Source organism: Scyliorhinus torazame, chromosome 11, assembly GCF_047496885.1.
Source record: "Scyliorhinus torazame isolate Kashiwa2021f chromosome 11, sScyTor2.1, whole genome shotgun sequence".
Lineage (NCBI taxonomy): Eukaryota > Metazoa > Chordata > Chondrichthyes > Carcharhiniformes > Scyliorhinidae > Scyliorhinus > Scyliorhinus torazame.
Genome location: NC_092717.1, coordinates 180,903,596 through 180,923,649, shown reverse-complemented (window position 1 = coordinate 180,923,649; position 20,054 = coordinate 180,903,596). Strand labels below are relative to the sequence as shown.

The window sequence follows — 20,054 nt, the reverse complement described above, 5'->3', positions numbered from 1 at the left end:
CAATACTCCTTTGCATATTCATCTACAGGCGCAGCAGCCCTTCTTTTCATTTTTCAAAACGCCCAGAACCTGGCTCTTTGCATTCTCTTCGGCACCTGCTGGCCACCAGGGTATTCCTTTGGCTACAATGCTTCCAAACTTCCAGAACACAATTCAAAGTACAAGTAGAAATCTGTCAGTCGGACACACCTCCTCACTGCCCCTGCACAGTCATCCCAGCAGCAACTTTCAGCTCGTGTCTAATTCAATCCATATCATTGCACTCTTGGCTGCTTCTGTCATCATCCGAATTGAAATCCCTTCAAATGAAGCTCACCCGTTGCTTTGAGGACTTGCTGATGGAGACAAGCGTCTACTGTATTTGGGCAGCAGGCTGACACTAGCAGGACTTCCCTGCTGATCTCCGAGCCACTTGGAGATAGGTGTGCAGCGTAGTCAGTGAAGCAAGTCATTGTGCGTTGTGCCATGATGCAGTGAATTACTTCAACTTCTAGACCCTGCGCTTTTGTTGTGAGAGGGAGTCCATTATTCTATTCCTATTACCAGTCAAGCTCACCTCTTCTTTTGGCCAGGTCACAGAGCTCCAAGTTAAGAATGTGCTGCTGCACACAAATTGGAGGGAGATTAAAATTTACAGACAGTTGCAACTATGAAGATTATTGAATTTTAGAAAGCGTCAAAGATGCACAGCCATGGCATATAAGGAAATTAAATGTGTGCATGATCTGCCCCTATCTCTGAGGTTGAATGAATGTCTTTCAAATAGAAAGTCAGTCACTCAGCTCACTGACATGTGAGGGCATCTCCTGAATGGCCTTCCAGACAAAGTCAGCAAATAGGTGCATTTGCAAGGTTCGCTGAGGCAGAATTGAGTGTTTGTCTGAAATTGCAATGCAAGGAGGAGGGAAAGCTTTGATCTGCAGTTTGCATCATGAAACGTTTCATTGAAAGTAGCACAGACTCTTGCTATGGAGTTCTGTTAATGGCTCAAAGTCTCACAGAGCAGCAACATGCAGAGTGAGATGAAGCGTCAAATCGCTAATGGCATGTGGGAAATAACCAGAAAAGAACAACTGCATGTGACCTTTCCTTCGATACCTCAGCTGGTAGAGCGGAGGACTGTAGATCATTCAAACTGACATCCTTAGGTCGCTGGTTCAATTCCGGCTCGAAGGAATCTCTCCTTCCCTTTTTTCAACAAACAACATTCCAAGCGCAACGAAACGCTTCACACCCATTCAAACTCTTCTCTTTACATTACCCCTTCGCATATTCATCTACAGGTGCAGCAGCCCTTCTTTTCATTTTTCAAAACGCCCAGAACCTGGCTCTTTGCATTCTCTTCGGCACCTGCTGACCACCAGGGTATTCCTTTGACTACAATGCATCCAAACTCCCAGAACACAATTCAAAGTACAAGTAGACATCTGTCAGTCGGACACACCTCCTCATTGCCCCTGCACAGTCATCCCAGCAGCAACTTTCAGCTCGTGTCTAATTCAATCCACATCATTGCACTCTCGGCTGCTACTGTCATCATCCAAATTGAAATCCCTTCAGATGAAGCTCACCCGTTGCTTTGAGGACTTGCTGATGGAGACAAGCGTCTACTGTATGTGGGCAGCAGGCTGACACTAGCAGGACTTCCCTGCTGATCTCCGAGCCACTTGGAGATAGGTGTGCAGCGTAGCCAGTGAAGCAAGTCATTGTGCGTTGTGCCATGATGCAGTGAATTACTTCAACTTCTAGACCCTGCGCTTTTATTGTGAGAGGCAGTCCATTATTCTATTCCTAATACCAGTCAAGCTCACCTCTTCTTTTGGCCAGGTCACAGAGCTCCAAGTTAAGAATGTGCTGCTGCACACAAATTAGAGGGAGATTAAAATTTACAGACAGTTGCAACTATGAAGATTATTGAATTTTAGAAAGCGCCAAAGATGCACAGCCGTGGCATATAAGGAAATTAAATGTGTGCATGATCTGCCCCTATCTCTGAGGTTGAATGAATGTCTTCCAAATAGAAAGTCAGTCACTCATCTCACTGACATGTGAGGGCATCTCCTGAATGGCCTTCCAGGCAAAGTCAGCAAATAGGTGCATTTGCAAGGTTCGCTGAGGCAGAATTGAGTGTTTGTCTGAAATTGCAATGCAAGGAGGAGGGAAAGCTTTGATCTGCAGTTTGCATCATGAAACGTTTCATTGAAAGTAGCACAGACTCTTGCTATGGAGTTCTGTTAATGGCTCAAAGTCTCACATAGCAGCAACATGCAGAGTGAGATGAAGCGTCAAATCGCTAATGGCATGTGAGAAATAACCAGAAAAGAACAACTGCATGTGGCCTCTCCTTAGATAGCTCAGCTGGTAGAGCGGAGGACTGTAGATCATTCAAACTGACATCCTTAGGTCGCTGGTTCAATTCCGGCTCGAAGGAAGCTCCCCTTCCCTTTTTCAACAAACAACATTCCAAGCGCAACTAAACGCATGACACCCATTCAAACTCTTCTCTTTACATTACTCCTTCGCATATTCATCTACAGGTGCAGCAGCCCTTCTTTTCATTTTTCAAAACGCCCAGAACCTGGATCTTTGCATTCTCTTCGGCACCTGCTGGCCACCAGGGTATTCCTTTCTCTACAATGCATCCAAACTCCCAGAACACAATTCAAAGTACAAGTAGACATCTGTCAGTCGGACACACCTCCTCATTGCCCCTGCACAGTCATCCCAGCAGCAACTTTCAGCTCGTGTCTAATTCAATCCACATCATTGCACTCTCGGCTGCTACTGTCATCATCTAAATTGAAATCCCTTCAAATGAAGCTCACCCGTTGCATTGAGGACTTGCTGATGGAGACAAGCGTCTACTGTATGTGGGCAGCAGGCTGACACTAGCAGGACTTCCCTGCTGATCTCCGAGACACATGGAGATAGGTGTGCAGCGTATCCAGTGTAGCAAGTCATTGTGCGTTGTGCCATGATGCTGTGAATTACTTCACATTCTAGACCCTGCGCTTTTATTGTGAGAGGCAGTCCAGAATTCTATTCCTATTACCAGTCAAGCTCACCACTTCTTTTGGCCAGGTCACACAGCTCCAAGTTAAGAATGTGCTGTTGCACACAAATTGGAGGGAGATTAAAATTTACAGACAGTTGCAACTATGAAGATTATTGAATTTTAGCAAGCGCCAAAGATGCCCAGCCGAGGCAATTAAGGAAATTAAATGTGTGCATGATCTGCCCCTATCTCTGAGGTTGAATGAATGTCTTTCAAATAGAAAGTCAGTCACTCAGCTCACTGACATCTAAGGGGATCTCCTGAATGGCCTTCCAGACAAAGTCAGCAAATAGGTGCATTTGCAAGGTTCGCTAAGGCAGAATTGAGTGTTTGTCTGAAATTGCAATGCAAGGAGGAGGGAAAGCTATGATCTGCAGTTTGCATCATGAAACGTTTCATTGAAAGTAGCACAGACTCTTGCTATGGAGTTCTGTTAATGGCTCAAAGTCTCACATAGCAGCAAAATGCAGAGTGAGATGAAGCGTCAAATCGCTAATGGCATGTGGGAAATAACCAGAAAAGAACAACTGCATGCGGCCTTTCCTTCGATAACTCAGCTGGTAGAGCGGAGAACTGTAGATCATTCAAACTGGCGTCCTTAGGTCACTGGTTCAATTCTGGCTCGAAGGAAGCTCCCGTTCCCTTTTTCAACAAAAAACATTCCAAGCGCAACTAAACACATGACACACATTCAAACTCTCCTCTTTACAATACTCCTTTGCATATTCATCTACAGGCGCAGCAGCCCTTCTTTTCATTTTTCAAAACGTCCAGAACCTGGCTCTTTGCATTCTCTTCGGCACCTGCTGGCCACCAGGGTATTGCTTTGACTACAATGCATCCAAACTCCAGGAACACAATTCAAAGTACAAGTAGACATCTGTCAGTCGGATACACCAGCTCACTGCCCCTGCAAAGTCATCCCAGCAGCAACTTTCATCTCGTGTCTAATTCATTCCATATCATTGCACTCTTGGCTGCTTCTGTCATCATCTGAATTGAAATCCCTTCAGTTGAAGCTCACCCATTGCTTTGAGGACTTGCTGATGGAGACAAGCGTCTACTGTATTTGGGCAGCAGGCTGACACTAGCAGGACTTCCCTGCTGATCTCCGAGCCACTTGGAGATAGGTGTGCAGCGTAGCCAGTGAAGCAAGTCATTGTGCGTTGTGCCATGATGCAGTGAATTACTTCAACTTCTAGACCCTGCGCTTTTATTGTGAGAGGCAGTCTATTATTCTATTCCTATTACCAGTCAAGCTCACCTCTTCTTTTGGCCAGGTCACAGAGCTCCAAGTTAAGAATGTGCTGCTGCACACAAATTGGAGGGAGATTAAAATTTACAGACAGTTGCAACTATGAAGATTATTGAATTTTAGAAAGCGTCAAAGATGCACAGCCGTGGCATATAAGGAAATTAAATGTGTGCATGATCTGCCCCTATCTCTGAGGTTGAATGAATGTCTTTCAAATAGAAAGTCAGTCACTCATCTCACTGACATGTGAGGGCATCTCCTGAATGGCCTTCCAGACAAAGTCAGCAAATAGGTGCATTTGCAAGGTTCGCTATGGCAGAATTGAGTGTTTGTCTGAAATTGCAATGCAAGGAGGAGGGAAAGCTTTGATCTGCAGTTTGCATCATGAAACGTTTCATTGAAAGTAGCACAGACTCTTGCTATGGAGTTCTGTTAATGGCTCAAAGTCTCACATAGCAGCAACATGCAGAGTGAGATGAAGCGTCAAATCGCTAATGGCATGTGAGAAATAACCAGAAAAGAACAACTGCATGTGGCCTCTCCTTCGATAGCTCAGCTGGTAGAGCGGAGGACTGTAGATCATTCAAACTGACATCCTTAGGGCGCTGGTTCAATTCCGACTCGAAGGAAGCTCCCCTTCCCTTTTTCAACAAACAACATTCCAAGCGCAACTAAACGCATCACACCCGTTCAAACTCTTCTCTTTACATTACTCCTTCGCATATTCATCTACAGGTGCAGCAGCCCTTCTTTTCATTTTTCAAAACGCCCAGAACCTGGCTCTTTGCATTCTCTTCGGCACCTGCTGGCCACCAGGGTATTCCTTTGACTACAATGCATCCAAACTCCCAGAACACAATTCAAAGCACAAGTAGACTTCTGTCAGTCGGACACACCTCCTCATTGCCCCTGCACAGTCATCCCAGCAGCAACTTTCAGCTCGTGTCTAATTCAATCCACATCATTGCACTCTTGGATGCTACTGTCATCATCCAAATTGAAATCCCTTCAGATGAAGCTCACCCGTTGCTTTGAGGACTTGCTGATGGAGACAAGCGTCTACTGTATGTGGGCAGCAGGCTGACACTAGCAGGACTTCCCTGCTGATCTCCGAGCCACTTGGAGATAGGTGTGCAACGTAGCCAGTGAAGCAAGTCATTGTGCGTTGTGCCACGATGCAGTGAATTACTTCAACTTCTAGACCCTGCGCTTTTATTGTGAGAGGCAGTCCATTATTCTATTCCTATTACCAGTCAAGCTCATCTCTTCTTTTGGCCAGGTCACACAGCTCCAAGTTTATAATGTGCTGTTGCACACAAATTGGAGGGAGTTTAAAATTTACAGACAGTGGTAACTATGAAGATTCTTGAATTTTAGCACGCGTCAAAGATGCCCAGCCGAGGCAATTAAGGAAATTAAATGTGTGCATGATCTGCCCCTATCTCTGAGGTTGAATGAATGTCTTTCAAATAGAAAGCCAGTCACTCAGCTCACTGACATGTGAGGGCATCTCCTGAATGGCCTTCCAGACAAAGTCAGCAAATAGGTGCATTTGCAAGGTTCGCGAAGGCAGAATTGAGTGTTTGTCTGAAATTGCAATGCAAGGAGGAGGGAAAGCTATGATCTGCAGTTTGCATCATGAAACGTTTCATTGAAAGTAGCACAGACTCTTGCTATGGAGTTCTGTTAATGGCTTAAAGTCTCACATAGCAGCAAAATGCAGAGTGAGATGAAGCATCAAATCGCTAATGGCATGTGGGAAATAACCAGAAAACAACAACTGCATGTGGCTTCTCCTTCGATAGCTCAGCTGGTAGAGCGGAGAGCTGTAGATCATTCAAACTGACTTCCTTAGGTCACTGGTTCAATTCTGGCTCGAAGGAAGCTCCCCTTCCCTTTTTCAACAAACAACATTCCAAGCGCAACTAAACGCATGACACCCATTCAAACTCTTCTCTTTACATTACTCCTTCGCATATTCATCTACAGGTGCAGCAGCCCTTCTTTTCATTTTTCAAAACGCCCAGAACCTGGATCTTTGCATTCTCTTCGGCACCTGCTGGCCACCAGGGTATTCCTTTGGCTACAATGCATCCAATCTCCCAGAACACAATTCAAAGTACAAGTAGAAATCTGTCAGTCGGACACACCTCCTCATTGCCCCTGCACAGTCATCCCAGCAGCAACTTTCAGCTCGTGTCTAATTCAATCCACATCTTTGCACTCTCGGCTGCTACTGTCATCATCTAAATTGAAATCCCTTCAGATGAAGCTCACCCGTTGCTTTGAGGACTTGCTGATGGAGACAAGCGTCTACTGTATTTGGGCAGCAGGCTGACACTAGCAGGACTTCCCTGCTGATCTCCGAGCCACTTAGAGATAGGTGTGCAGCGTAGTCAGTGAAGCAAGTCATTGTGCGTTGTGCCATGATGCAGTGAATTACTTCAACTTCTAGACCCTGCGCTTTTATTGTGAGAGGCAGTCCATTATTCTATTCCTATTACCAGTCAAGCTCACCTCTTCTTTTGTCCAGGTCACAGAGCTCCAAGTTAAGAATGTGCTGCTGCACACAAATTGGAGGGAGATTAAAATTTACAGACAGTTGCAACTATGAAGATTATTGAATTTGAGAAAGCGTCAAAGATGCACAGCCGTGGCATATAAGGAAATTAAATGTGTGCATGATCTGCCCCTATCTCTGAGGTTGAATGAATGTCTTTCAAATAGAAAGTCAGTCACTCAGCTCACTGACATGTGAGGGCATCTCCTGAATGGCTTTCCAGACAAAGTCAGCAAATAGGTGCATTTGCAAGGTTCGCTAAGGCAGAATTGAGTGTTTGCCTGAAATTGCAATGCAAGGAGGAGGAAAGCTTTGATCTGCAGTTTGCATCATGAAACGTTTCATTGAAAGTAGCACAGACTCTTGCTATGGAGTTCTGTTAATGGCTCAAAGTCTCACATAGCAGCAACATGCACAGTGAGATGAAGCGTCAAATCGCTAATGGCATGTGAGAAATAACCAGAAAAGAACGACTGCATGTGGCCTCTCCTTCGATACCTCAGCTGGCAGAGCGGAGAACTGTAGATCATTCAAACTGACATCCTTAGGTCGCTGGTTCAATTCCGGCTCGAAGGAAGCTCCCATTCCCTTTTTCAACAAACAACATTCCATGCGCAACGAAACGCATGACACCCATTCATACTCTTCTCTTTACATTACTCCTTCGCATATTCATCTACAGGTGCAGCAGCTCTTCTTTTCATTTTTCAAAACGCCCAGAACCTGGATCTTTGCATTCTCTTCGGCACCTGCAGGCCACCAGGGTATTCCTTTGACTACAATGCATCCAAACTCCCAGAACACAATTCAAAGTACAAGTAGAAATCTGTCAGTCGGACACACCTCCTCACTGCCCCTGCACAGTCATCCCAGCAGCAACTTTCAGCTCGTGTCTAATTCAATCCACATCATTGCACTCTCGGCTGCTACTGTCATCATCTAAATTGAAATCCCTTCAGATGAAGTTCACCCGTTGCATTGAGGACTTGCTGATGGAGACAAGCGTCTACTGTATGTGGGCAGCAGGCTGACACTAGCAGGACTTCCCTGCTGATCTCCGAGACACATGGAGATAGGTGTGCAGCGTAGCCAGTGTGGCAAGTCATTGTGCGTTGTGCCATGATGCTGTGAATTACTTCACATTCTAGACCCTGCGCTTTTATTGTGAGAGGCAGTCCATTATTCTATTGTTATTACCAGTCAAGCTCACCTCTTCTTTTGGCCAGGTCACAGAGCTCCAAGTTAAGAATGTGCTGCTGCACACAAATTGGAGGGAGATTAAAATTTACAGACAGTTGCAACTATGAAGATTATTGAATTTTAGAAAGCGTCAAAGATGCACAGCCGTGGCATATACGGAAATTAAATGTGTGCATGATCTGCCCCTATCTCTGAGGTTGAATGAATGTCTTTCAAATAGAAAGTCAGTCACTCAGCTCACTGACATGTGAGGGCATCTCCTGAATGGCCTTCCAGACAAAGTCAGCAAATAGGTGCATTTGCAAGGTTCGCTCTGGCAGAATTGAGTGTTTGTCTGAAATTGCAATGCAAGGAGGAGGGAAAGCTTTGATCTGCAGTTTGCATCATGAAACGTTTCATTGAATGTAGCACAGACTCTTGCTATGGAGTTCTGTTAATGGCTCAAAGTCTCACATAGCAGCAACATGCACAGTGAGATGAAGCGTCAAATCGCTAATGGCATGTGAGAAATAACCAGAAAAGAACAACTGCATGTGGCCTCTCCTTCGATAGCTCAACTGGTAGAGCGGAAGACTGTAGATCATTCAAACTGACATCCTTAGGTCGCTGGTTCAATTCTGGCTCGAAGGAAGCTCCCCTTCCCTTTTTCAAAAAACAACATTCCAAGCGCAACTAAACGCATGACACCCATTCAAACTCTTCTCTTTACATTACTCCTTCGCATATTCATCTACAGGTGCAGCAGCCCTTCTTTTCATTTTTCAAAACGCCCAGAACCTGGATCTTTGCATTCTCTTCGGTACCTGCTGGCCACCAGGGTATTCCTTTGACTACAATGCATCCAAACTCCCAGAACACAATTCAAAGTACAAGTAGACTTCTGTCAGTCGGACACACCTCCTCATTGCCCCTGCACAGTCATCCCAGCAGCAACTTTCAGCTCGTGTCTAATTCAATCCATATCATTGCACTCTTGGCTGCTTCTGTCATCATCCGAATTGAAATCCCTTCAGATGAAGCTCACCCGTTGCTTTGAGGACTTGCTGATGGAGACAAGCGTCTACTGTATTTGGGCAGCAGGCTGACACTAGCAGGACTTCCCTGCTGATCTCGAGCCACTTGGAGATAGGTGTGCAGCGTAGTCAGTGAAGCAAGTCATTGTGCGTTGTGCCATGATGCAGTGAATTACTTCAACTTCTAGACCCTGCGCTTTTATTGTGAGAGGCAGTCTATTATTCTATTCCTATTACCAGTCAAGCTCACCTCTTCTTTTGGCCAGGTCACAGAGCTCCAAGTTAAGAATGTGCTGCTGCACACAAATTGGAGGGAGATTAAAGTTTACAGACAGTTGCAACTATGAAGATTATTGAATTTTAGAAAGCGTCAAAGATGCACAGCCGTGGCATATAAGGAAATTAAATGTGTGCATGATCTGCCCCTATCTCTGAGGTTGAATGAATGTCTTTCAAATAGAAAGTCAGTCACTCAGCTCACTGACATGTGAGGGCATCTCCTGAATGGCCTTCCAGACAAAGTCAGCAAATAGGTGCATTTGCAAGGTTCGCGAACGCAGAATTGAGTGTTTGTCTGAAATTGCAATGCAAGGAGGAGGGAAAGCTTTGATCTGCAGTTTGCATCACGAAACGTTTCATTGAAAGTAGCACAGACTCTTGCTATGGAGTTCTGTTAATGGCTCAAAGTCTCACATAGCAGCAACATGCAGAGTGAGATGAAGCGTCAAATCGCTAATGGCATGTGAGAAATAACCAGAAAAGAGCAACTGCATGTGGCCTCTCCTTCGATAGCTCTGCTGGTAGAGCGGAGGACTGTAGATCATTCAAACTGACATCCTTAGGTCGCTGTTTCAATTCCGGCTCGAAGGAAGCTCCCCTTCCCTTTTTCAACAAACAACATTCCAAGCGCAACGAAACGCATGACACCCATTCAAACTCGTCTCTTTACATTACTCCTTCGCATATTCATCTACAGGTGCAGCAGCCCTTCTTTTCATTTTTCAAAACGCCCAGAACCTGGCTCTTTGCATTCTCTTCGGCACCTGCTGGCCACCAGGGTATTCCTTTGACTACAATGCATCCAAACTCCCAGAACACAATTCAAAGTACAAGTAGACTTCTGTCAGTCGGACACACCTCCTCATTGCCCCTGCACAGTCATCCCAGCAGCAACTTTCACCTCGTGTCTAATTCAATCCACATCATTGCACTCTCGGCTGCTACTGTCATCATCCAAATTCAAATCCCTTCAGATGAAGCTCACCCGTTGCTTTGAGGACTTGCTGATGGAGACAAGCGTCTACTGTATTTGGGCAGCAGGCTGACACTAGCAGGACTTCCCTGCTGATCTCTGAGCCACTTGGAGATAGGTGTGCAGCGTATCCAGTGAAGCAAGTCATTGTGCGTTGTGCCATGATGCAGTGAATTACTTCAACTTCTAGACCCTGCGCTTTTATTGTGAGAGGCAGTCCATTATTCTATTCCTATTACCAGCCAAGCTCATCTCTTCTTTTGGCCAGGTCACACAGCTCCAAGTTTATAATGTGCTGTTGCACACAAATTGGAGGGAGTTTAAAATTTACAGACAGTTGCAACTATGAACATTATTGAATTTTAGCAAGCGTCAAAGATGCCCAGCCGAGGCAATTAAGGAAATTAAATGTGTGCATGATCTGCCCCTATCTCTGAGGTTGAATGAATGTCTTTCAAATAGAAAGCCAGTCACTCAGCTCACTGACATGTGAGGGCATCTCCTGAATGGCCTTCCAGACAAAGTCAGCAAATAGGTGCATTTGCAAGGTTCACGAAGGCAGAATTGAGTGTTTGTCTGAAATTGCAATGCAAGGAGGAGGGAAAGCTATGATCTGCAGTTTGCATCATGAAACGTTTCATTGAAAGTAGCACAGACTCTTGCTATGGTGTTCTGTTAATGGCTCAAAGTCTCACATAGCAGCAAAATGCAGAGTGAGATGAAGCGTCAAATCGCTAATGGCATGTGGGAAATAACCAGAAAAGAACAACTGCATGCGGCCTTTCCTTCGATAACTCAGCTGGTAAAGCGGAGAACTGTACATCATTCAAACTGGCGTCCTTAGGTCACTGGTTCAATTCTGGCTCGAAGGAAGCTCCCCTTCCCTTTTTCAACAAAAAACATTCCAAGCGCAACTAAACACATGACACCCATTCAAACTTTTCTCTTTACATTACTCCTTTGCATATTCATCTACAGGCGCAGCAGCTCTTCTTTTCATTTTTCAAAACGTCCAGTACCTGGCTCTTTGCATTCTCTTCGGCACCTGCTGGCCACCAGGGTATTCCTTTGACTACAATGCATCCAAACTCCCAGAACACAATTCAAAGTACAAGTAGACATCTGTCAGTCGGATACACCAGCTCACTGCCCCTGCACAGTCATCCCAGCAGCAACTTTCAGCTCGTGTCTAATTCAATCCATATCATTGCACTCTTGGCTGCTTCTGTCATCATCCGAATTGAAATCCCTTCAGATGAAGCTCACCCGTTGCTTTGAGGACTTGCTGATGGAGACAAGTGTCTACTGTATTTGGGCAGCAGGCTGACACTAGCAGGACTTCCCTGCTGATCTCCGAGCCACTTGGAGATAGGTGTGCAGCGTAGCCAGTGAAGCAAGTCATTGTGCGTTGTGCCATGATGCAGTGAATTACTTCAACTTCTAGACCCTGCGCTTTTATTGTGAGAGGCAGTCTATTATTCTATTGTTATTACCAGTCAAGCTCACCATTTCTTTTGGCCAGGTCACAGAGCTCCAAGTTAAGAATGTGCTGCTGCACACAAATTGGAGGGAGATTAAAATTTACAGACAGTTGCAACTATGAAGATTATTGAATTTTAGAATGCGTCAAAGATGCACAGCCGTGGCATATACGGAAATTAAATGTGTGCATGATCTGCCCCTATCTCTGAGGTTGAATGAATGTCTTTCAAATAGAAAGTCAGTCACTCAGCTCACTGACATGTGAGGGCATCTCCTGAATGGCCTTCCAGACAAAGTCAGCAAATAGGTGCATTTGCAAGGTTCGCTCTGGCAGAATTGAGTGTTTGTCTGAAATTGCAATGCAAGGAGGAGGGAAAGCTTTGATCTGCAGTTTGCATCATGAAACGTTTCATTGAATGTAGCACAGACTCTTGCTATGGAGTTCTGTTAATGGCTCAAAGTCTCACATAGCAGCAACATGCAGAGTGAGATGAAGCGTCAAATCGCTAATGGCATGTGAGAAATAACCAGAAAAGAACAACTGCATGTGGCCTCTCCTTCGATAGCTCAGCTGGTAGAGCGGAGGACTGTAGATCATTCAAACTGACATCCTTAGGTCGCTGGTTCAATTCTGGCTCGAAGGAAGCTCCCCTTCCCTTTTTCAACAAACAACATTCCAAGCGCAACGAAACGCATGACACCCATTCAAACTCTTCTCTTTACATTACTCCTTCGCATATTCATCTACAGGTGCAGCAGCCCTTCTTTTCATTTTTCAAAACGCCCAGAACCTGGATCTTTGCATTCTCTTCGGCACCTGCTGGCCACCAGGGTATTCCTTTGACTACAATGCATCCAAACTCCCAGAACACAATTCAAAGTACAAGTAGACTTCTGTCAGTCGGACACACCTCCTCATTGCCCCTGCACAGTCATCCCAGCAGCAACTTTCACCTCGTGTCTAATTCAATCCACATCATTGCACTCTCGGCTGCTACTGTCATCATCTAAATTCAAATCCCTTTAGATGAAGCTCACCCGTTGCTTTGAGGACTTGCTGATGGAGACAAGCGTCTACTGTATGTGGGCAGCAGGCTGACACTAGCAGGACTTCCCTGCTGATCTCCGAGCCACTTGGAGATAGGTGTGCAACGTAGCCAGTGCAGCAAATCATTGTGCGTTGTGCCATGATGCAGTGAATTACTTCAACTTCTAGACCCTGCGCTTTTATTGTGAGAGGCCGTCCATTATTCTATTCCTATTACCAGTCAAGCTCATCTCTTCTTTTGGCCAGGTCACACAGCTCCAAGTTTATAATGTGCTGTTGCACACAAATTGGAGGGAGTTTAAAATTTACAGACAGTTGCAACTATGAAGATTATTGAATTTTAGCAAGCGTCAAAGATGCCCAGCCGAGGCAATTAAGGAAATTAAATGTGTGCATGATCTGCCCCTATCTCTGAGGTTGAATGAATGTCTTTCAAATAGAAAGCCAGTCACTCAGCTCACTGACATGTGAGGGCATCTCCTGAATGGCCTTCCAGACAAAGTCAGCAAATAGGTGCATTTGCAAGGTTCGCTGAGGCAGAATTGAGTGTTTGTCTGAAATTGCAATGCAAGGAGGAGGGAAAGCTATGATCTGCAGTTTGCATCATGAAACGTTTCATTGAAAGTAGCACAGACTCTTGCTATGGTGTTCTGTTAATGGCTCAAAGTCTCACATAGCAGCAAAATGCAGAGTGAGATGAAGCGTCAAATCGCTAATGGCATGTGGGAAATAACCAGAAAAGAACATCTGCATGCGGCCTTTCCTTCGATAACTCAGCTGGTAGAGCGGAGAACTGTAGATCATTCAAACTGGCTTCCTTAGGTCACTGGTTCAATTCTGGCTCGAAGGAAGCTCCCCTTCCCTTTTTCAACAAAAAACATTCCAAGCGCAACTAAACACATGACACCCATTCAAACTTTTCTCTTTACATTACTCCTTTGCATATTCATCTACAGGCGCAGCAGCTCTTCTTTTCATTTTTCAAAACGTCCAGTACCTGGCTCTTTGCATTCTCTTCGGCACCTGCTGGCCACCAGGGTATTCCTTTGACTACAATGCATCGAAACTCCCAGAACACAATTCAAAGTACAAGTAGACATCTGTCAGTCGGATACACCAGCTCACTGCCCCTGCACAGTCATCCCAGCAGCAACTTTCAGCTTGTGTCTAATTCAATCCATATCATTGCACTCTTGGCTGCTTCTGTCATCATCCGAATTGAAATCCCTTCAGATGAAGCTCACCCGTTGCTTTGAGGACTTGCTGATGGAGACAAGCGTCTACTGTATTTGGGCAGCAGGCTGACACTAGCAGGACTTCCCTGCTGATCTCCGAGCCACTTGGAGATAGGTGTGCAGCGTAGCCAGTGAAGCAAGTCATTGTGCGTTGTGCCATGATGCAGTGAATTACTTCAACTTCTAGACCCTGCGCTTTTATTGTGAGAGGCAGTCCATTATTCTATTCCTATTACCAGTCAAGCTCACCTCTTCTTTTGGCCAGGTCACAGAGCTCCAAGTTAAGAATGTGCTGCTGCACACAAATTGGAGGGAGATTAAAATTTACAGACAGTTGCAACTATGAAGATTATTGAATTTTAGAAAGCGTCAAAGATGCAGAGCCGTGGCATATAAGGAAATTAAATGTGTGCATGATCTGCCCCTATCTCTGAGGTTGAATGAATGTCTTTCAAATAGAAAGTCAGTCACTCATCTCACTGACATGTGAGGGCATCTCCTGAATGGCCTTCCAGACAAAGTCAGCAAATAGGTGCATTTGCAAGGTTCGCTGAGGCAGAATTGAGTGTTTGTCTGAAATTGCAATGCAAGGAGGAGGGAAAGCTTTGATCTGCAGTTTGCATCATGAAACGTTTCATTGAAAGTAGCACAGACTCTTGCTATGGAGTTCTGTTAATGGCTCAAAGTCTCACATAGCAGCAACATGCAGAGTGAGATGAAGCGTCAAATCGCGAATGGCATTTGAGAAATAACCAGAAAAGAACTACTGCATGTGGCCTCTCTTTCGATAGCTCAGCTGGTAGAGCGGAGGACTGTAGATCATTCAAACTGACATCCTTAGGTCGCTGGTTCAATTCCGGCTCGAAGGAAGCTCCCCTTCCCTTTTTCAACAAACAACATTCCAAGCGCAACGAAACGCATGACACCCATTCAAACTCTTCTCTTTACATTACTCCTTCGCATATTCATCTACAGGTGCAGCAGCCCTTCTTTTCATTTTTCAAAACGCCCAGAACCTGGATCTTTGCATTCTCTTCGGCACCTGCTGGCCACCAGGGTATTCCTTTCACTACAATGCATCCAAACTACCAGAACACAATTCAAAGTACAAGTAGACATCTGTCAGTCGGACACACCTCCTCATTGCCCCTGCACAGTCATCCCAGCAGCAACTTTCAGCTCGTGTCTAATTCGATCCACATCATTGCACTCTCGGCTGCTACTGTCATCATCTAAATTGAAATCCCTTCAGATGAAGTTCACCCGTTGCTTTGTGGACTTGCTGATGGAGACAAGCGTCTACTGTATGTGGGCAGCAGGCTGACACTAGCAGGACTTCCCTGCTGATCTCCGAGACACATGGAGATAGGTGTGCAGCGTATCCAGTGAAGCAAGTCATTGTGCGTTGTGCCATGATGCAGTGAATTACTTCACCTTCTAGACCCTGCGCTTTTATTGTGAGAGGCAGTCCATTATTCTATTCCTATTACCAGTCAAGCTCACCACTTCTTTTGGCCAGGTCATACAACTCCAAGTTAAGAATGTGCTGTTGCACACAAATTGGAATAGTTTAAAATTTACAGACAGTTGCAACTATGAAGATTATTGAATTTTAGCAAGCGTCAAAGATGCCCAGCCGAGGCAATTAAGGAAATTAAATGTGTGCATGATCTGCCCCTATCTCTGAGGTTGAATGAATGTCTTTCAAATAGAAAGCCAGTCACTCAGCTCACTGACATGTGAGGGCATCTCCTGAATGGCCTTCCAGACAAAGTCAGCAAATAGGTGCATTTGCAAGGTTCGCGAAGGCAGAATTGAGTGTTTGTCTGAAATTGCAATGCAAGGAGGAGGGAAAGCTATGATCTGCAGTTTGCATCATGAAACGTTTCATTGAAAGTAGCACAGACTCTTGCTATGGTGTTCTGTTAATGGCTCAAAGTCTCACATAGCAGCAAAATGCAGAGTCAGATGAAGCGTCAAATCGCTAATGGCATGTGGGAAATAACCAGAAAAGAACAACTGCATGCGGCCTTTCCTTCGATAACTCAGCTGGTAGAGCGAAGAACTGTAGATCATTCAAACTGGCTTCCTTAGGTCACTGGTTCAATTCTGGCTCGAAGGAAGCTCCCCTTCCCTTTTTCAACAAAAAACATTCCAAGCGCAACTAAACACATGACACCCATTCAAACTTTTCTCTTTACATTACTCCTTTGCATATTCATCTACAGGCGCAGCAGCTCTTCTTTTCATTTTTCAAAACGTCCAGAACCTGGCTCTTTGCATTCTCTTCGGCACCTGCTGGCCACCAGGGTATTCCTTTGACTACAATGCATCCAAACTCCCAGAACACAATTCAAAGTACAAGTAGACATCTGTCAGTCGGATACACCAGCTCACTGCCCCTGCACAGTCATCCCAGCAGCAACTTTCAGCTCGTGTCTAATTCAATCCATATCATTGCACTCTTGGCTGCTTCTGTCATCATCCGAATTGAAATCCCTTCAGATGAAGCTCACCCGTTGCTTTGAGGACTTGCTGATGGAGACAAGCGTCTACTGTATTTGGGCAGCAGGCTGACACTAGCAGGACTTCCCTGCTGATCTCCGAGCCACTTGGAGATAGGTGTGCAGCGTAGCCAGTGAAGCAAGTCATTGTGCGTTGTGCCATGATGCAGTGAATTACTTCAACTTCTAGACCCTGCGCTTTTATTGTGAGAGGCAGTCTATTATTCTATTCCTATTACCAGTCAAGCTCACCTCTTCTTTTGGCCAGGTCACAGAGCTCCAAGTTAAGAATGTGCTGCTGCACACAAATTGGAGGGAGATTAAAATTTACAGACAGTTGCAACTATGAAGATTATTGAATTTTAGAAAGCGTCAAAGATGCACAGCCGTGGCATATAAGGAAATTAAATGTGTGCATGATCTGCCCCTATCTCTGAGGTTGAATGAATGTCTTTCAAATAGAAAGTCAGTCACTCAGCTCACTGACATGTGAGGGCATCTCCTGAATGGCCTTCCAGACAAAGTCAGCAAATAGGTGCATTTGCAAGGTTCGCGAAGGCAGAATTGAGTGTTTGTCTGAAATTGCAATGCAAGGAGGAGGGAAAGCTATGATCTGCAGTTTGCATCATGAAACGTTTCATTGAAAGTAGCACAGACTCTTGCTATGGTGTTCTGTTAATGGCTCAAAGTCTCACATAGCAGCAAAATGCAGAGTGAGATGAAGCGTCAAATCGCTAATGGCATGTGGGAAATAACCAGAAAAGAACAACTGCATGCGGCCTTTCCTTCGATAACTCAGCTGGTAGAGCGGAGAACTGTAGATCATTCAAACTGGCTTCCTTAGGTCACTGGTTCAATTCTGGCTCGAAGGAAGCTCCCCTTCCCTTTTTCAACAAAAAACATTCCAAGCGCAACTAAACACATGACACCCATTCAAACTTTTCTCTTTACATTACTCCTTTGCATATTCATCTACAGGCGCAGCAGCTCTTCTTTTCATTTTTCAAAACGTCCAGTACCTGGCTCTTTGCATTCTCTTCGGCACCTGCTGGCCACCAGGGTATTCCTTTGACTACAATGCATCCAAACTCCCAGAACACAATTCAAAGTACAAGTAGACATCTGTCAGTCGGAGACACCAGCTCACTGCCCCTGCACAGTCATCCCAGCAGCAACTTTCAGCTCGTGTCTAATTCAATCCATATCATTGCACTCTTGGCTGCTTCTGTCATCATCCGAATTGAAATCCCTTCAGATGAAGCTCACCCGTTGCTTTGAGGACTTGCTGATGGAGACAAGCGTCTACTGTATTTGGGCAGCAGGCTGACACTAGCAGGACTTCCCTGCTGATCTCCGAGCCACTTGGAGATAGGTGTGCAGCGTAGCCAGTGAAGCAAGTCATTGTGCGTTGTGCCATGATGCAGTGAATTACTTCAACTTCTAGACCCTGCGCTTTTATTGTGAGAGGCAGTCTATTATTCTATTCTTATTACCAGTCAAGCTCACCTCTTCTTTTGGCCAGGTCACAGAGCTCCAAGTTAAGAATGTGCTGCTGCACACAAATTGGAGGGAGATTAAAATTTACAGACAGTTGCAACTATGAAGATTATTGAATTTTAGAAAGCGTCAAAGATGCAGAGCCGTGGCATATAAGGAAATTAAATGTGTGCATGATCTGCCCCTATCTCTGAGGTTGAATGAATGTCTTTCAAATAGAAAGTCAGTCACTCATCTCACTGACATGTGAGGGCATCTCCTGAATGGCCTTCCAGACAAAGTCAGCAAATAGGTGCATTTGCAAGGTTCGCTGAGGCAGAATTGAGTGTTTGTCTGAAATTGCAATGCAAGGAGGAGGGAAAGCTTTGATCTGCAGTTTGCATCATGAAACGTTTCATTGAAAGTAGCACAGACTCTTGCTATGGAGTTCTGTTAATGGCTCAAAGTCTCACATAGCAGCAACATGCAGAGTGAGATGAAGCGTCAAATTGCTAATGGCATTTGAGAAATAACCAGAAAAGAACTACTGCATGTGGCCTGTCCTTCGATAGCTCAGCTGGTAGAGCGGAGGACTGTAGATCATTCAAACTGACATCCTTAGGTCGCTGGTTCAATTGCAGCTCAAAGGAAGTTCCCCTTCCCTTTTTCAACAAACAACATTCCAAGCGCAACTAAACGCATGACACCCATTCAAACTCTTCTCTTTACATTACTCCTTCGCATATTCATCTACAGGTGCAGCAGCCCTTCTTTTCATTTTTCAAAACGCCCAGAACCTGGCTCTTTGCATTCTCTTCGGCACCTGCTGGCCACCAGGGTATTCCTTTGACTACAATGCATCCAAACTACCAGAACACAATTCAAAGTACAAGTAGACATCTGTCAGTCGGACACACCTCCTCATTGCCCCTGCACAGTCATCCCAGCAGCAACTTTCAGCTCGTGTCTAATTCGATCCACATCATTGCACTCTCGGCTGCTACTGTCATCATCTAAATTGAAATCCCTTCAGATGAAGTTCACCCGTTGCTTTGTGGACTTGCTGATGGAGACAAGCGTCTACTGTATGTGGGCAGCAGGCTGACACTAGCAGGACTTCCCTGCTGATCTCCGAGACACATGGAGATAGGTGTGCAGCGTATCCAGTGAAGCAAGTCATTGTGCGTTGTGCCATGATGCAGTGAATTACTTCACCTTCTAGACCCTGCGCTTTTATTGTGAGAGGCAGTCCATTATTCTATTCCTATTACCAGTCAAGCTCACCACTTCTTTTGGCCAGGTCATACAACTCCAAGTTAAGAATGTGCTGTTGCACACAAATTGGAATAGTTTAAAATTTACAGACAGTTGCAACTATGAAGATTATTGAATTTTAGCAAGCGTCAAAGATGCCCAGCCGAGGCAATTAAGGAAATTAAATGTGTGCATGATCTGCCCCTATCTCTGAGGTTGAATGAATGTCTTTCAAATAGAAAGCCAGTCACTCAGCTCACTGACATGTGAGGGCATCTCCTGAATGGCCTTCCAGACAAAGTCAGCAAATAGGTGCATTTGCAAGGTTCGCGAAGGCAGAATTGAGTGTTTGTCTGAAATTGCAATGCAAGGAGGAGGGAAAGCTATGATCTGCAGTTTGCATCATGAAACGTTTCATTGAAAGTAGCACAGACTCTTGCTATGGTGTTCTGTTAATGGCTCAAAGTCTCACATAGCAGCAACATGCAGAGTGAGATGAAGCGTCAAATCGCTAATGGCATGTGGGAAATAACCAGAAAAGAACAACTGCATGCGGCCTTTCCTTCGATAACTCAGCTGGTAGAGCGGAGAACTGTAGATCATTCAAACTGGCTTCCTTAGGTCACTGGTTCAATTCTGGCTCGAAGGAAGCTCCCCTTCCCTTTTTCAACAAAAAACATTCCAAGCGCAACTAAACACATGACACCCATTCAAACTTTT

General features: G+C 45.0%; 8 non-coding genes across 8 annotated transcripts; all 8 read left to right on the top strand.

The window, feature by feature from the left end:
- The first annotated feature begins 1,088 nt into the window (after positions 1–1,088).
- Positions 1,089–1,176, top strand: trnay-gua (transfer RNA tyrosine (anticodon GUA)). Its single transcript is given in 2 exon segments — positions 1,089–1,125; positions 1,141–1,176. It is a non-coding gene; the product is annotated as a tRNA-Tyr (tRNA).
- Positions 1,177–2,343: 1,167 nt separating this feature from the next.
- On the top strand, positions 2,344–2,431 carry trnay-gua (transfer RNA tyrosine (anticodon GUA)). Its single transcript is given in 2 exon segments — positions 2,344–2,380; positions 2,396–2,431. It is a non-coding gene; the product is annotated as a tRNA-Tyr (tRNA).
- Positions 2,432–4,851: 2,420 nt separating this feature from the next.
- On the top strand, positions 4,852–4,939 carry trnay-gua (transfer RNA tyrosine (anticodon GUA)). Its single transcript is given in 2 exon segments — positions 4,852–4,888; positions 4,904–4,939. It is a non-coding gene; the product is annotated as a tRNA-Tyr (tRNA).
- Positions 4,940–8,612: 3,673 nt separating this feature from the next.
- On the top strand, positions 8,613–8,700 carry trnay-gua (transfer RNA tyrosine (anticodon GUA)). Its single transcript is given in 2 exon segments — positions 8,613–8,649; positions 8,665–8,700. It is a non-coding gene; the product is annotated as a tRNA-Tyr (tRNA).
- Positions 8,701–9,865: 1,165 nt separating this feature from the next.
- trnay-gua (transfer RNA tyrosine (anticodon GUA)) lies at positions 9,866–9,953 on the top strand. Its single transcript is given in 2 exon segments — positions 9,866–9,902; positions 9,918–9,953. It is a non-coding gene; the product is annotated as a tRNA-Tyr (tRNA).
- Positions 9,954–12,373: 2,420 nt separating this feature from the next.
- On the top strand, positions 12,374–12,461 carry trnay-gua (transfer RNA tyrosine (anticodon GUA)). The gene is given in 2 exon segments: positions 12,374–12,410; positions 12,426–12,461. It is a non-coding gene; the product is annotated as a tRNA-Tyr (tRNA).
- Positions 12,462–14,881: 2,420 nt separating this feature from the next.
- On the top strand, positions 14,882–14,969 carry trnay-gua (transfer RNA tyrosine (anticodon GUA)). The gene is given in 2 exon segments: positions 14,882–14,918; positions 14,934–14,969. It is a non-coding gene; the product is annotated as a tRNA-Tyr (tRNA).
- A 3,673-nt stretch (positions 14,970–18,642) lies between these two features.
- On the top strand, positions 18,643–18,730 carry trnay-gua (transfer RNA tyrosine (anticodon GUA)). The gene is given in 2 exon segments: positions 18,643–18,679; positions 18,695–18,730. It is a non-coding gene; the product is annotated as a tRNA-Tyr (tRNA).
- The last annotated feature ends 1,324 nt before the right edge of the window (positions 18,731–20,054 follow it).